The sequence below is a fragment of the Eptatretus burgeri genome, chromosome 1 (assembly GCF_056783735.1).
Source record: "Eptatretus burgeri isolate ZD-2024b chromosome 1, Ebu_testis_v1, whole genome shotgun sequence".
Lineage (NCBI taxonomy): Eukaryota > Metazoa > Chordata > Myxini > Myxiniformes > Myxinidae > Eptatretus > Eptatretus burgeri.
Genome location: NC_140961.1, coordinates 26164157 through 26177783, shown reverse-complemented (window position 1 = coordinate 26177783; position 13627 = coordinate 26164157). Strand labels below are relative to the sequence as shown.

The window sequence follows — 13627 nt, the reverse complement described above, 5'->3', positions numbered from 1 at the left end:
GTTTGTCCGCACAGAACTTTCGTGTTTTTCTCAACAACCGCTTGTCAGATTGAGACGAAATTTTCACTATTGGGGCGACTACTCATGTAGAATGTTTCAATGATAATGACGTCATAGGTCACGTGGTGTGGCGGCCATATTGGAAAAATGGAAAAACTTTGCACCTCTGTATCTCTGAAACTGCACCAAGGAAAAAAAATTGAAACTTGGCACATAGCAAGTACTCTACATGGGGAATGAAGGTAATTTTTATGACGTCATAGGTGCCCTCATTATGACATCATAATTGCATATGTGGAACGCCACATCCTATCAGTATGAATTTTTGAGGGTCATCTAAGGATAAAATGGTCCACAGGAAAAAATATTGATGATGTCATCGGTCACGTCAATCGGCAGCCATATTGGGTTTTTTTTTAAACCTTCAAAAATCTTCTTCTCTGAAGTGGCTGAACAGATCGAGGCGAAACTTTACACATATGACCGCTTGTCCATGAGGAACAAAAGGTGCACACATATGATGTCATTGGTCACATGGTTTGGCAGCCATATTGGATTTACCCTAAAACCTACAATGATCTCCAGAATGGCTGGACAAATCAAGGGGAAACTTCACACAAGTGTTCCCCAAGCCATGGGTGTACAAGTGGTACATAGCAAGCACTCCTCATGGGAATGAGTGTGGTATTTTTATGATGTCATAGGTGCTTTTTTCGTCATGACGTTATAATTGCATATGTAGAACACTACATCCGATCAGTAGAAAAATTTTGAGGGTCATCTCAAGATAAAATGGTCCACAAATTTTTTATGATGTCATCGGTCAGGTGATTCAGCAGCCACATATTTTTTTTTTTTTTAAACCTTCAAAAATCTCTGAAATGCCTGAAAAGATCAAGGCAAAACTTTATACATATGACCACCTATCCATGAGTAACAAAAGTCACACATACTGTATGACATCATAGGTCACATGGTTCGGCAGCCATATTGGATTTACCTGAAAACCAACAAAAAATGACACCACTCAAAACAAGTTCTGGTGAGGGTCTGCAATCTCTGCTCTTTTTCTTGTTTGATTTTAACCTGATTCTTCACCATTGAAAGATGTGGCTAAAAACGATATTGCATGAGATCTCAAACAGTTGTGGATGTATTCGGATGAAACTTGATGGACATGTTGGGTGTGTGACGAGGACTAATTGGTTTGATTTTGGTGATGATTCGAACCCGGATACGAGGATTTTTAAAATTGATTCGTCACCATTGAGAGATAGGGCCAAAAACTATATATATATATATATATATATATATATATATATATCATTGTATCTCAAAAAGTTGTGGATGAGTTGGTTATGTGACAAGAACAAGCCGATTCGATTTTGGTTAAGGTCCAGATTCAGATCCGACTTATCAGTGGCATACAGAATTTTAACTGTTCAGCCTGGCGAAGGTACAGTATGTGCTTTACCGAGTGCCGTTCTGTTTCACCGTATTGTCACTGAGTGATTTTTCATTTGTTTGTTTGTCCGGGCAATATCTCAGCCATCCTTTGAACTAGGAAGCTGAAATTTGGGGACAAAAGTGAAGATGTGATTTGGCAAAATTTTTATCTTTTTTATTAATCAGTTAATTGATTAATTACTTAATTATTTTCGATTTATCAATTAGTTATTTATTTTATTTCTCATCGGGACAATATCACAAGCACCTTTTGAGCTAGGAAGCTGATATTTGGACTTGACAGTGACCAAGTGATTTGACTATATAGAGTATTTTTGATTTATTAATGAATCAAAGAATCGATTAATTATTTTCTTTCTTGCTTGTCCTGGTGATATCTCAGCCATCCTTTGAGCTCGGAAGCTGAAATTTGGGGACAAAAGTGAAGATGTGCTTTGGCAAAAACGTTATTTTTATTTATTGATTAATGACATATTATCGATTTCTTAATTACTTAATTTTATTTCCCATCCTGGCAATATCTCAGGCATATTTTGAGCTCTGAAGATGAGATGTGGACATGACAGTGACCAAGTGATTTGGATATAAAGTGTATTTTTGATTTATTGATTAATCATTTGATCGATTAATTCTTCATTTTTCGATTAATTGCTTAATTTTCAAAAAGTTACAGATTCGGATGAAAAAGTGGTTTACGTATGCTATTTGGCATTTGATTAAGAAATTAATTATTTTACGTTATTATTTATTTATTTTAATTCTGCAATTAATCAATTATTGTACACCGCTCCCTCTGAATTCTGACTCCATGTGCTGAAAGGCGGTATCGCTGGGTGCCAAAGGTGCCCTGGCAATGTTGCGCGCTGGAGAATTGTTATTTATTTGGCATTGGGGAAGTATACTTTGTATGTACCGTTACTTGTTTGTTTGTTTGTTTGTTTGTTTGTTTGTCCAGGCGATATCTCAGCCATCCTTCGAGATAGGAAGCCGAAATTTGGAGACAAAAGTGAAGATGTGCTATTGCACAAACAGTATTTTTATCTTTTTTAATTTGTCAATTAATTGATTAATTACTTAATTATTATCGATTTATTTATTACTTATTTATTTTCTTTCTTCTCTGGGCAACATCTCAGGCACCTTTTGAGCTCGGAAGCTGATATTTGGACACGACAATGAACAATGATTTGGCTATAAAGGATTTTTGATTTATTGATTAATCAATTAATCAATTAATTATTCATTTTTCGATTAATTACTTAATTTTCAAAAAGTTACAGATTCAGATGAAACGGTGGTGGTTTAGGTATGCTATTCGGCAATTGATTGAGAAATTAATTATTTTACGATTATAACTTATTTCTTTTAATTTTGCCGTTAATCAATTAATCAATCAATTGTTGTACACCGCTCCCTCCCAATTCTGGCTCCATGTGCTGCAAGGCGGCATCGCCAGGCGCCAAAGGCACCCCGGCGATGTTGCGTGCTGGAGGATTTGTTATTTCGTTATTTGGCATGGGGACAGTGCACTTCGTACCACTACTTGTTTGTTCTTCCTTTAATTTGCTTCACATAGAGCCGGAACTGCATACCTCTTTCTTGTCATCACTCTGGCAACCTTTTTCAGCATCAGCAAACTCAATTGTCTCTTTGGAATGGTAGTGGCAACAGAAACAGTAGATACGTTGAAATTGGAAGTATAGAGGTACCCAGAATCATTGGTGATATAAGGGATTATATTGGCAGGATTTTGAAGTGGTTTGTGTATTTTTTTTATTTTCGTATACGTAGTCAAGGCTCATGGAAAAGCTAGTAAACGGAACGGATCAGGATGTCAGGTCAGGTATGGGAGCATGTGCCAGAACAGCGCGTCGCTGCATCCACTTTCCGCCGGTACCCCAGGGACCTCCATCTGGCCTTCCCCCAGGCAGATGCCACGCCCATCCCCATCTCCTTGAGATGCTGGTCAACCTGCTGCAACCAGGAGGCACGTGGTCGGCCCATTGGCCTCCTCCACTCACGAGACTCCCTCGCTGAGAGAATCTGGTGAGCAAGATCAGCGTCAGGAAAACGAGCCACATGTCCATACAGCCGCAACTGACGCTCACAGACCATGCAGGTAACAAATCTCATCCGAGTCTCTCTCAGCAACCGCTCGTTGGACACAAAATCCGACCAGCGATAGCCAAGGATTCTCCGAAGAGACCTCGGACCAAAGGAATTAAGTCTCCGTCTCAGATCCTTGGTCAGAGTCCAAGTATTGCATCCATAGAGCAAGACTGGAAGCACCAAGGACCTGAAGACACAGACTTTCGTCCTCCCGCACAGGTACCGGCAGCGCCACACCCCATGATCCAGTGAATCCATGACTCCCCAGGCCCGACCCAGACGTCTATTGACCTGTGACTCGCAGCCAGCAGAGACATGAATATCACTGCCAAGTAAAGTGAATCTCTCCATGACCTGAAACATCCTCACCACAAACAGACACAGACAGGACAGCAGCATGCAAGATGGCATTGAAAGCCTGGATCTTAGTTTTGACCCAAGAAACCCGTAATCCCAGCGGCTCCGACTCCTCATTCAGCACCTCAAGGGCCGCCAAAAGGATATCTAAAGTCTCCGCAAAGATGACTGCATCATCTGCGAAATCAAGGTCAGAGATCTTGACATTCCCAAACGATGCACCGCAGCTTGATCTTTCCGACATCCTCCCTAAAATCCAGTCCATACAAGTGCTGAAAAGTGTGGGGGCCAGTACACACCCCTGACGAACTCCAGTAACAACTGGAAATAAGTCAGAGATGGTACCACCACACTTCACAGCACTCTCAGTACCAGAGTAGAGTTCAGACATCAGATCGATCAGTTTTGGTGGCACCCCACGAAGACCAAGAATCCTCCAGAGGGCATCCCGATTCACTGAATCGAACGCTTTACAGAGATCAACATAGGCTGCAAGCAGCCCCTGCCGAAACTCTCGTCTGCGTTCAGTGAGGACACGAAGTGCAAGGATACGGTCAATCGTTGACCTCTTTGGTGTAAAGCCTGACTGCTCTGGACGCTGGTGCTCAAGCAGATGGTGGCGAACCCTATCAAGAATTATCCGAGAAAAGACCTTGCCCAGCACTGAGAGCAGCGTCACCCCTCGGTAGTTGTTGCAGTCTTGGCGATCACCCTTCCCTTTCCAGAGCGGGACAACAAGGCCCCTCTTCCAGTCAGTTGGGATGATGCCTGTGTTCCAGGCAGAGCACAAAACTGCATGCAACGACACGAGTGCAGCATTTCCACCAGCCTTGAGAAGTTCAGCATGGATGCCACAGATCTCTGGAGCTTTGCCCCGTTTCAGCCGGTTCACCGCAGCCCTTGTTTCCACAAGCGAAGGTGGACCACAGTTGATTGTAGGGTCAGAAACAGGGATTGTAACACCCCTGACGTCCAATTCGACAGCTGTTGGATCAGCCTGGTGCAACCGCTCAAAGTAACCGGCCCAGCGGGCCTTCACTTCAGACTCCTCTGTCAAGAGCCTCCCGCTCTCTGCTCTAACTGCAGTGCTCCGAGGGATGGGCTTGGATGAACGCAATGCGCGAATTCCCCTGTAAGCGGGACGAGAATCACCTGTCCACAGGTGATGCTCTACCCCCTCACAGCTTCCTCGCACATAGGCCTCCTTGTCCACCCTCAGTGCACGTACAGTTTTACGCCTCAGCTCCCTGAACAGCTCAGCTCTGCCATTCAGCCTGGCCCTGCGACTCTGGTCAATGGTATCCAGTGTCCCTTGAGAGACAAAATTCTTCTTTGCCCTGCGGTGAGTTCCAAGACATCCACCGGCAACATCAAGGACGGTGGTCTTGAAGGCACTCCACAACTCTTCAGGACCCCCCAAAGCACCCAGACACCCCAAATGTCCACTCAGCCTGTTCACAAACTCCTCAGCTACTCTCTCATCCTTGAGCTTGCCAACATCCAACCGAGGCTGGGATGGTACCATTCTCCAGGATTTAAGGTGCAGCTTTAGAGTTGCTACAACAAGCCGGTGGTCAGTAGTGAGGAACTGAGCACTTCGGTAGACCCTGCAGTTCTGGATCATCCTCTAGCGACCATCAATGAGGACATGGTCAATCTCCTTTGCCACACCGCCAGCGTTGGAATACCAAGTCCAGCGATGAGCTTGTGGGCGCTGAAACCATGAACCGGCCACCCTAAGTCCATGACTTCTTGCAAAGTCAAGGAACTTGGTGCTATTCTGGTTCATAGTTCCTGACCCATGGGGACCAACACATGTCTCATAACCATCCCTATCAGTTCCAGTCGATGCATTGAAATCCCCCAAGACTAGAAGTGTATCTCGTCTGGGGCACTGATCAACCACAGACTCGAGCGTGGCGTAGAATGTGTCCTTCACGGTGAGATCACTCGCCTCAGTCGGAGCATAAACAGAGACCAGGGAAATGACACCTAAGGAGTGACGAATCCTTAATCTCATAATACGCTCGTTGACCGGTGTTACCTCAATTATCATTCGGGTCAGCTTATTGGACACAGCTACAGCAACTCCTTGAGTATTGTAACCATCAGAGCGACCAGACCAATAGTAGGTGTAACCACTCACCATTATCTCACCGCAATCCGGTCTCCGAACCTGAGAGAGTGCTGTAATACCGATATCCAAACACTTGAGCTCAGATGATACCAGAGACAGGTGATCATCCTCTCTTAGGGATAGGACATTCCAGGCACCCACCCGAAGGGTCTGCCTCAGGTTAACCCAAGGAGACCGCCGTCTGGTGGACGACACCTCAGCCCCACTCCGACACACTCTCCCGCAATCTGACCCAGGGATGTTACCCCGTGGTTTCCCTCCTATCAAAGATTGGGGGTCCCGAAGGCTTTGCCCCAATCCCATCATCCGGTGAGCTGCCCTGCGAAGGGAAGCTGCACAGGGGGTACTTCCACGGAGTGGGTTTTCAGATTTTTTTGGCGTTTTTGCGTTTTGCGGAATGAAGGGTTTTACGGTGGCCGGAGTGCAAATCCTGCCACCAACCTCCTAATGAAAAGTAACCCATCTGCAGGAGGATGTCCGCAGACACAGTTGGGCACTAGATATGGATGGCCGTTGGCTCACAAGGAGCTCCTCCGCCCTTTGACAGGTTTTGTTTTTAATCCTGCTGGGTGTCCATATCCAAACACCCTCCTCACCAGAAAACCTGGTGGGGGAGACGGTTTAGTCGCCGACAACCCGACCATGGAACAGGTTAGTACAGGTTTACATGTTACCTGTAGCAGGTCACAGATCTAACCTGACCTGACAATACCTGACAATCAGGATGTAACGGACAAAAACAGGACACAAAACAAGGAAAACAGGACGCAACTGGAACAGTGAAATTTGTCAGGATTTAAAGACATATTCTAAGTGTTTGAACATCTAATATGTTTTTTCCAAAGTCTGAAGAGAGGGAAGAAGCTGCGTCGTGCCGGTCTGAAGGATGAGGGATGTCATTGCAGAGGGTGCAATTATCAGCAAATACATAAAGATCAGGATTTTATCGAGTGATTGATGGGTGATCGTGTGAATCTGTGTGGAGTGTCATGTCTGTGAGGGTCTCGTCAAGGGAAAGGATGTGGTTAGTGTTGTATATTACTCACCCAAAACAGCCTTCGTCTATGCACCCCTTCTGAAAAAGAAAATATATATAAAATAATTTTTTTATAATTTTAATTAATATATTTCCCAAATTTTAATTTTAGCTCACTTGGGATGTCCCTGATGATACCACATTGTTCTCAACCCCACTAATCCCCTCTTTCCCCCATAGAAGTATCTCGTTTTGATGGATATATTTGGTCTGTTGTTGATGTGGCACAGGCATGATGGGCCAAATGGCCTCCTCTTGAGTCTAGTTTCCTTATTTGTCCCCTACCGGTTTCACCAGTGGGGACTATAGGTTTGCTCTCACTCTGTCTGTCCGTCCCACCTGTGGTTTTTCAGACTTTTTTGCCATACCTTTTAACATATTCAGCTGAAACTTTGTGCATGGCTTTATTTTTATGGAGTATGGTCATACTCCATATAGAGGGATGATATTGGAAATTATGATAAGTTACAGGACAAGTTTGAGTTTCAGGACATTTCGCCAATTTTTCACAGAGTTCTGCTCTCTTTGGACTTGGAAAATATCACGTCAGTCGCGACATGTATTGCAAAACAATTATCGCTTCTGTTATTCCTTGTTACCTCCACCACCAAAGGTGGAAGGAGGTTATCTTTTCACCCCTGCCTGTCTGTCTGTTTGGTTGTTTGTTTGTTTGTTGGTGTGCACGATATATCAAAAAGTTGTGGACATATTCGGACGAAACTTGCTGGACACATTGCGTGTGTAACAAGGACTAATTGATTCGATAATTTTTTAATTTTCAATTGATTTTTCACCATTGAGAGATGGGTCCAAAAACGATATACAGCATGATATTTCAAAAATTTATTGGGCCCGATGTGTTCCACTGGATCAGGCATTGCGTTGCAGAGGTATGTGGTCTACCGAGTGCCCTTCCAGTGATTCCTTGTTTAATTTCCTGCCATCAGCCTCCATAAATGTGCGCATATTCTAGCATCCGATGTTTATATGAAAAAAAAAACCACACATACAAACAAATCAAACATAGTTCAATTTGATTCACTTTTTCCATTATAATGAAGACACAATATACAATTCCCAAACAACCTTATCCCCTATTGTGTTGTTATGAGAAACATCCTTTCTGTCTGGCCTAAGTTTTAAAGGCACAAGATTTTTTTGGCAGTGTGATCTTAAATCGTGAAGAGAAAGGTCCAATGAACATGTTTACAGTTGTACAGAAAAGGTGCAGTGGGTGGGAGGGCAGGGGAATGAGGTCGACAGCTGGCCACTTGGTCAAAAATGTTCCCCAACTCTACTTGCACATACATAACAAATTGATGTTCCCCCGGGGTGTCGCACTCGTAGTGCTGTATGTGCAAGGCCAGAGAGAACCACCTCCTTATCTGTGTCGTCCCCATTTCTGACCCCCTTTTACTCTCTTCCCTGTTGCCACATGCACTTCCTCCTCAAAGATTGATGTCGTATTTTGCTTCAGGCTGGACTTGACGGCATGATGTGTCTTTGCCCTGTAATATTGCCGAGACTCAGGTTTTATTGAAATGGATGTTTGAGTTATTGGAACCGGCATTTTTGCCCCTTGAAAATGAAATGTGATACTTTTGGTTGTTGGTGGTGTATTTAGAATTCACCACTTGGTCATTCACTCAGTGCGGTGAAAAGTGGATTCCTTAAGAGTCCTTTTCCTGAGGTGGAATTTTCAAACCACATCCATTCATTTGCAAAAGCTTCCGAACCACACTTGTGATGTTAAAAGCCTCACATGCAATGGCACCAGTTATCTCCACCCAGCCTAGAGATAGTCAAAAAAAATTTCACAAACTACAAACTTCCCCTTTTCACCAAAGTGTGGTTATAATGGACGTGTAACCGAATTGTGGAATTTAATCTCTGTTCTTTTTCATGCAAAATCATGCAACATGGAAGAGAGGTGATCGACAGAAAAAGGGCAGCGCACTGACACTATCCAATGGATAACAGGCAATCACAGCAAGCAAGAGAATGAATGAACAGGGAAGGAAGAGAGAGAAAGAACGATGGAATAATGGTGACATGCAAGTAAGAGGAATTGGTCTGTTGGGAAGGGTTTATGGGGGTAGAAAAGATTGTGAGTATATAATTAAAGATAACATGAGATGGCGCTGAACTGCCGGCAAAGTCTTCGAGCTCGATTGAAAGCAACTCAGCAAGGAGAAAGGAGGAGGGATGAGCAAGGATGGGATTACTGGGAGAATACAAGCATTCTGAGTGGTGTGGAAGGGGGAGTGTGGATGGGTGGGGAGGCTGAAAGAGTAGAGGGGGGCTCGAGCAGAAGCAAGGTCACAGGTGATAGGTTTGTTACCTCTGTTTTCTGGCTCCATTGAAAGAACAGCTTTCCTTGGCTGGAGATGATAAAGCCTTGTGCTTCTGTTTCTTAATCTTTATGAAAAATGCTAATAAGTTTGAGGCCTTCAGATGTTGCAGCACCCAGGAGTGAAAACTGTGAAGCAGGTGCAAAGGCCTTGAAGACCATCTTTAATTCAAATTTTCCAAGGAACCAGCTTGTCAATAAAGAGGATAATCAGTCGATGGCAAGCTTTGGAGGTCAGTTTCGATATCTATTTATATTTGTGGGGAATGGGGCAGTGTTTAGATTGAGGCCATAGATGCTGAGTGTGTATGTGTATTCTTAGAACATTTTGAACGTGTATTAAGTACATGTGACTAGGGTTAGGTATCCTTTAGTGCTGTCATGAGGGAACAGCATTGTCCAATGTAGACGATGGTCAGAAGTAATGTCTTGTCCTTTCCATTGCTCCATGTTAGATAACCAGTAATCGCCCCTGGTGTTAGATAAGTAATCGCAGAGTCAACCCCACCTGGTATTAATTCAACAGCCGAGCGGGATTTTAACTCAGGATCCTAAGATCCCAAGCCCACCACCCTAACCATTAAGGCAACACCAGGCATAGAGGGTATAAAATACGGCATCAAAGAGGTAACTTATGTATACGAGCAAGAAAACTTGGCCCAAGACTGCTTTGGGAACTTCAGCTTTTATGTTTACATTTTAAAAACATTATTAATCTCGTACTTTGTACTCTAATGTAGCTTTATATCGTTTTGGATTGTTACAATTTCCATTGGAAGGTACACAATTTTAATTGCTTTAGCTTTGGGTGCAGCTTTAGGATTGTTACATTTCTACAACTGTATCAAATCCAACAATATAATCAATAATAATAGCTCACATTTTAATTTGTATATTTGAAAGAGATGTTTAGATCAGCGTTTGTTAATTGTTTGTTGGTTTTTTCCGAATGGTTTGTTAAATCAAAAAGTGGAAAATGAATTTCTCATTGGCAATTCTCCGAAACCTTCGACAACATTTTGGTCGTCCATTAAATTACAAACGGCAGCTCAACATTAACATTAACAAATTAAATTTCAAAATGTCTTCTAAAAACAAATCGAAAAAAAGCAAAGTGATGGGGTTTTATTTTTGAAACTTAAATAGTTTTGGGAAAAATAAACAGGCATCGGAACCCTTTCCACCTTCCCCCCCAAACATCCACCAATACCCCCAACCCTTTCTCGTGATGTCGGTGATATGTGGAATCCCTTATGCCGTGTGTTTTTGTTCTTTGTTTGCTAATGTCCTTGCGATTCATGTTATAGTGCATTTCTTCATCTTGCATGTGATTTACATGCAAGCTCCTCCATGAGCCTTAGATCAATGTTTTTATAAAATATCATTCGAGTGACCCGAATCTCTTTGGCCTCTTCCCGTGGCTCAGTACCTGCAGGACGACTGGCATCGCTGATCTCCATCTTGGAATCTGTAGCCAATCATTTTGACAAAAGTCTGCTGAACAACCAGACAAGCTGAACAAGATGTGAGGCAGGGGAGCCAGCCCAGAGGGGGGAGCAGTACCCCATTAAAGCTGCCGATGAAGGCCGTGTAGGTGGATAGGAGTTCAGATATGCCAAGGAAGGACTTAGTTATTGTGTTTTCTCTAAATATGTGTCGCATTTTGGCCTTCCTTTCAGCTAAACCTCTTCATATTTGCTCTCTGTTGCTTGGAAATTGAGTACATCCTATTGAGGTAAGTATAATAAGTTGTGGTATCAGAATCCCTGCTTTTGGCTCGAGTAGCATGAATGCCTTTCGTGTTTTACTCTGGCATGCATGCCGTTCTCGATCATGTGTTCTCCTCATTTGGATGTAACACAAGGCTGCTGGTTGCATCATTGGCTGAGGGTGCAGCTGTGTCACTGCTGTGCACTGGGACTCATTTTGCCTACCTTGGAAGGATGACGGGCCGAGTTAACCCCATGCGGTGTCCATTCAATGGAAGATGCAGTCTTCCTTTCAAATTCCTTTCAAAAGATGCAGTCTTCCATTCATTCAAAAATGCAGTTGCTGTGGAGCATTTGGGCTTGTATGCCTGGCGTTGACTGAATGGTTAGGATGGTGTAGTGGGCTTGAAAATCTCGGATCCTGAGTTCAAATCCCACTCGGCTGTTGAATTAATACCAGGTGGGGTTGACTCTGCCTGTCGTCCCTCCGAGGTCGGCAAAATGAGTACCAGCCGCTTGCTCCTATCTTGTGTTGGAGTGGTGACCCGTCCAGGATTGTGTCCAATGGCCCAAGAGACTGATTAGGCAACACCAACGCTCTGCACAGAGTATGGTCCCAATGGAATGGAATTTGGGCTTGTAAAAATACAAGTATGGAGTTATAGATTGAATTATTCCTGCTGAAAAGCAATTTCCATGGAAATACAATGTTGTGTGATTGCAGTACAGAGCATGTTGGCCTTTGCTGCATGGTATCGTCAAGAAGGATTTTGGAAATGATCATGTCCCCTTGTCCCCTAATGAAGTTGAATTATGTATCTGCCCATAATTGCACCATGAAAATGTGTTTGGAAGTGAAAATTAGTTTGAACTATCGTTTTTACCCTGCACTCGCGAAGTGAAAAACGGGGTTAAGCGATCGGTCGCACATGTGTGCCGTACGTGTGCTGTGTGTACGTGCACGTACGTGTCTGCACTTTTAAAATTCATTTTCTCAGCAACCGTTAGTCTGATTGACACGAAATTTTCCAAATAGGTGTGCTACCTCCTGTACAATTTTTTTTTTAGTTGTAATTATGACGTCATAGGTCACGTGGTACAGGCGCCATCTTGGAAAAACAGAAAAACTTTGCCTCTCTATATCTCCAAAACCACTCCATGAAAAAAAAAAAATTGAAACGTGGCTCATTGTAATGTACTCCCCATGGGGAATAAGATGTGTTAATGATTATGCCATCGGTGCTTTCATTGTGACGTCATAATTTGATAAGTACAACGCTTCGATTCGATAACTCATGGAATTTTTTTTTTTTTTTTTACCTGGGCAATACTGAAGTTAAAGCACTCTTCTCACTGGTAAATTTGCCCTCCATCCCTTCTCTCCCTCTCCCCTCCCCAAAACAGAGGGGCCTGTCAAAGCCTGCCATCTTGTGTGTGAGACATTTCTAACAGGAAGGTACATCAGGACAAACAAGGGGTGTGGGGGAAGGGTAGGGAAATGGGGAGGGGATGGGGGGTAGGTTAAAGCACTCTTTGCACAGGTAAATTTGTCTTCTTTCCTTCTCCTTCATGCTCAAAATGTAGGGGCCTGTCAAATTGGGAAAAATAATAATCAGAGGGAGCCACGGACATTGTGTGTGGGAAACATTTATAGCAGCAAGGGATGTGCGGCCAGGGTGAAAGGGGTGGGAAGGAGGTTGTGGCGAGGGTTGGTGGGAGGGGGGTTGGGAAACAGCAATGTCTCTGTCTTTTGATTAAATCTGAAGCGACAGGCACTTTTGCTCGTATGTTAATGAAGGTCAACACAAGCCAAATTTCTGAAATCCTCAATTTTCATCCAATTGACTTGAAATTTGAAGAGGATTTGCAAATCACGTCACTGAATTCAACCACCAACTATTTTTGAGGTCAACATAGGACAATTTTCATCCGATTGACTTGAAATTTAAACAGGATTTTCATAAAAATGACCATCATGTGTCACGTGGTCTAGCAGCCATATTGGATGCAAGACAAAATCTTTGTAGGAGAAACCGCTTGACCTATCAATGCAAAATTTAACTAATTGATCAACTACTCTTGGGAAATATGGTTTGATAAAGATGACGTCATTGGTCACGTGGTCTGGCAGCCTGATTGGATCAAAGGAAAAAAAAAAAACCTTCAAAAACTAAAAAATTTGGCTCGCACCAAGTCCTTCTCAAGACTACACAGGGTGCAGTTATTCGATGAATACCATGTAGTTTTTATTCTTTTTTTGCCTGAAAGGCTCGAGTCAGAAAAAAAATTCCAACTCATTTTCACTTCCAAACACCTATTTCATGGTGGATCTGTATTCAAAATGTAAATTATCCGTAATAATAAATGTTAGTTTGTGTGGGTGTGTCGGTGCATGTCTCCTCCATAACTCCAAAACCATGAACCCTGGAGGCCCGAAACTTCGCATGCATACTAAGGGAACT

The 13627-nt window shown here is 43.2% G+C and overlaps 1 long non-coding RNA gene across 3 annotated transcripts in view; it reads left to right on the top strand.

Moving 5' to 3' along the window:
• The window catches only part of LOC147034061 (uncharacterized), an 81762-nt gene that overhangs the window by 60443 nt on the left and 7692 nt on the right, over nucleotides 1–13627 (top strand). Inside the window, exon 1 of one of the 3 annotated variants that reach the window (XR_015056705.1) lies at nucleotides 9460–9689. The exons of the other annotated variants lie outside the window; for them this stretch is intronic. This is a non-coding gene — a long non-coding RNA (uncharacterized LOC147034061). Of the gene's footprint in view, nucleotides 1–9459; nucleotides 9690–13627 lie in introns of those variants that run through there. 3 annotated transcript variants of the gene reach the window in all.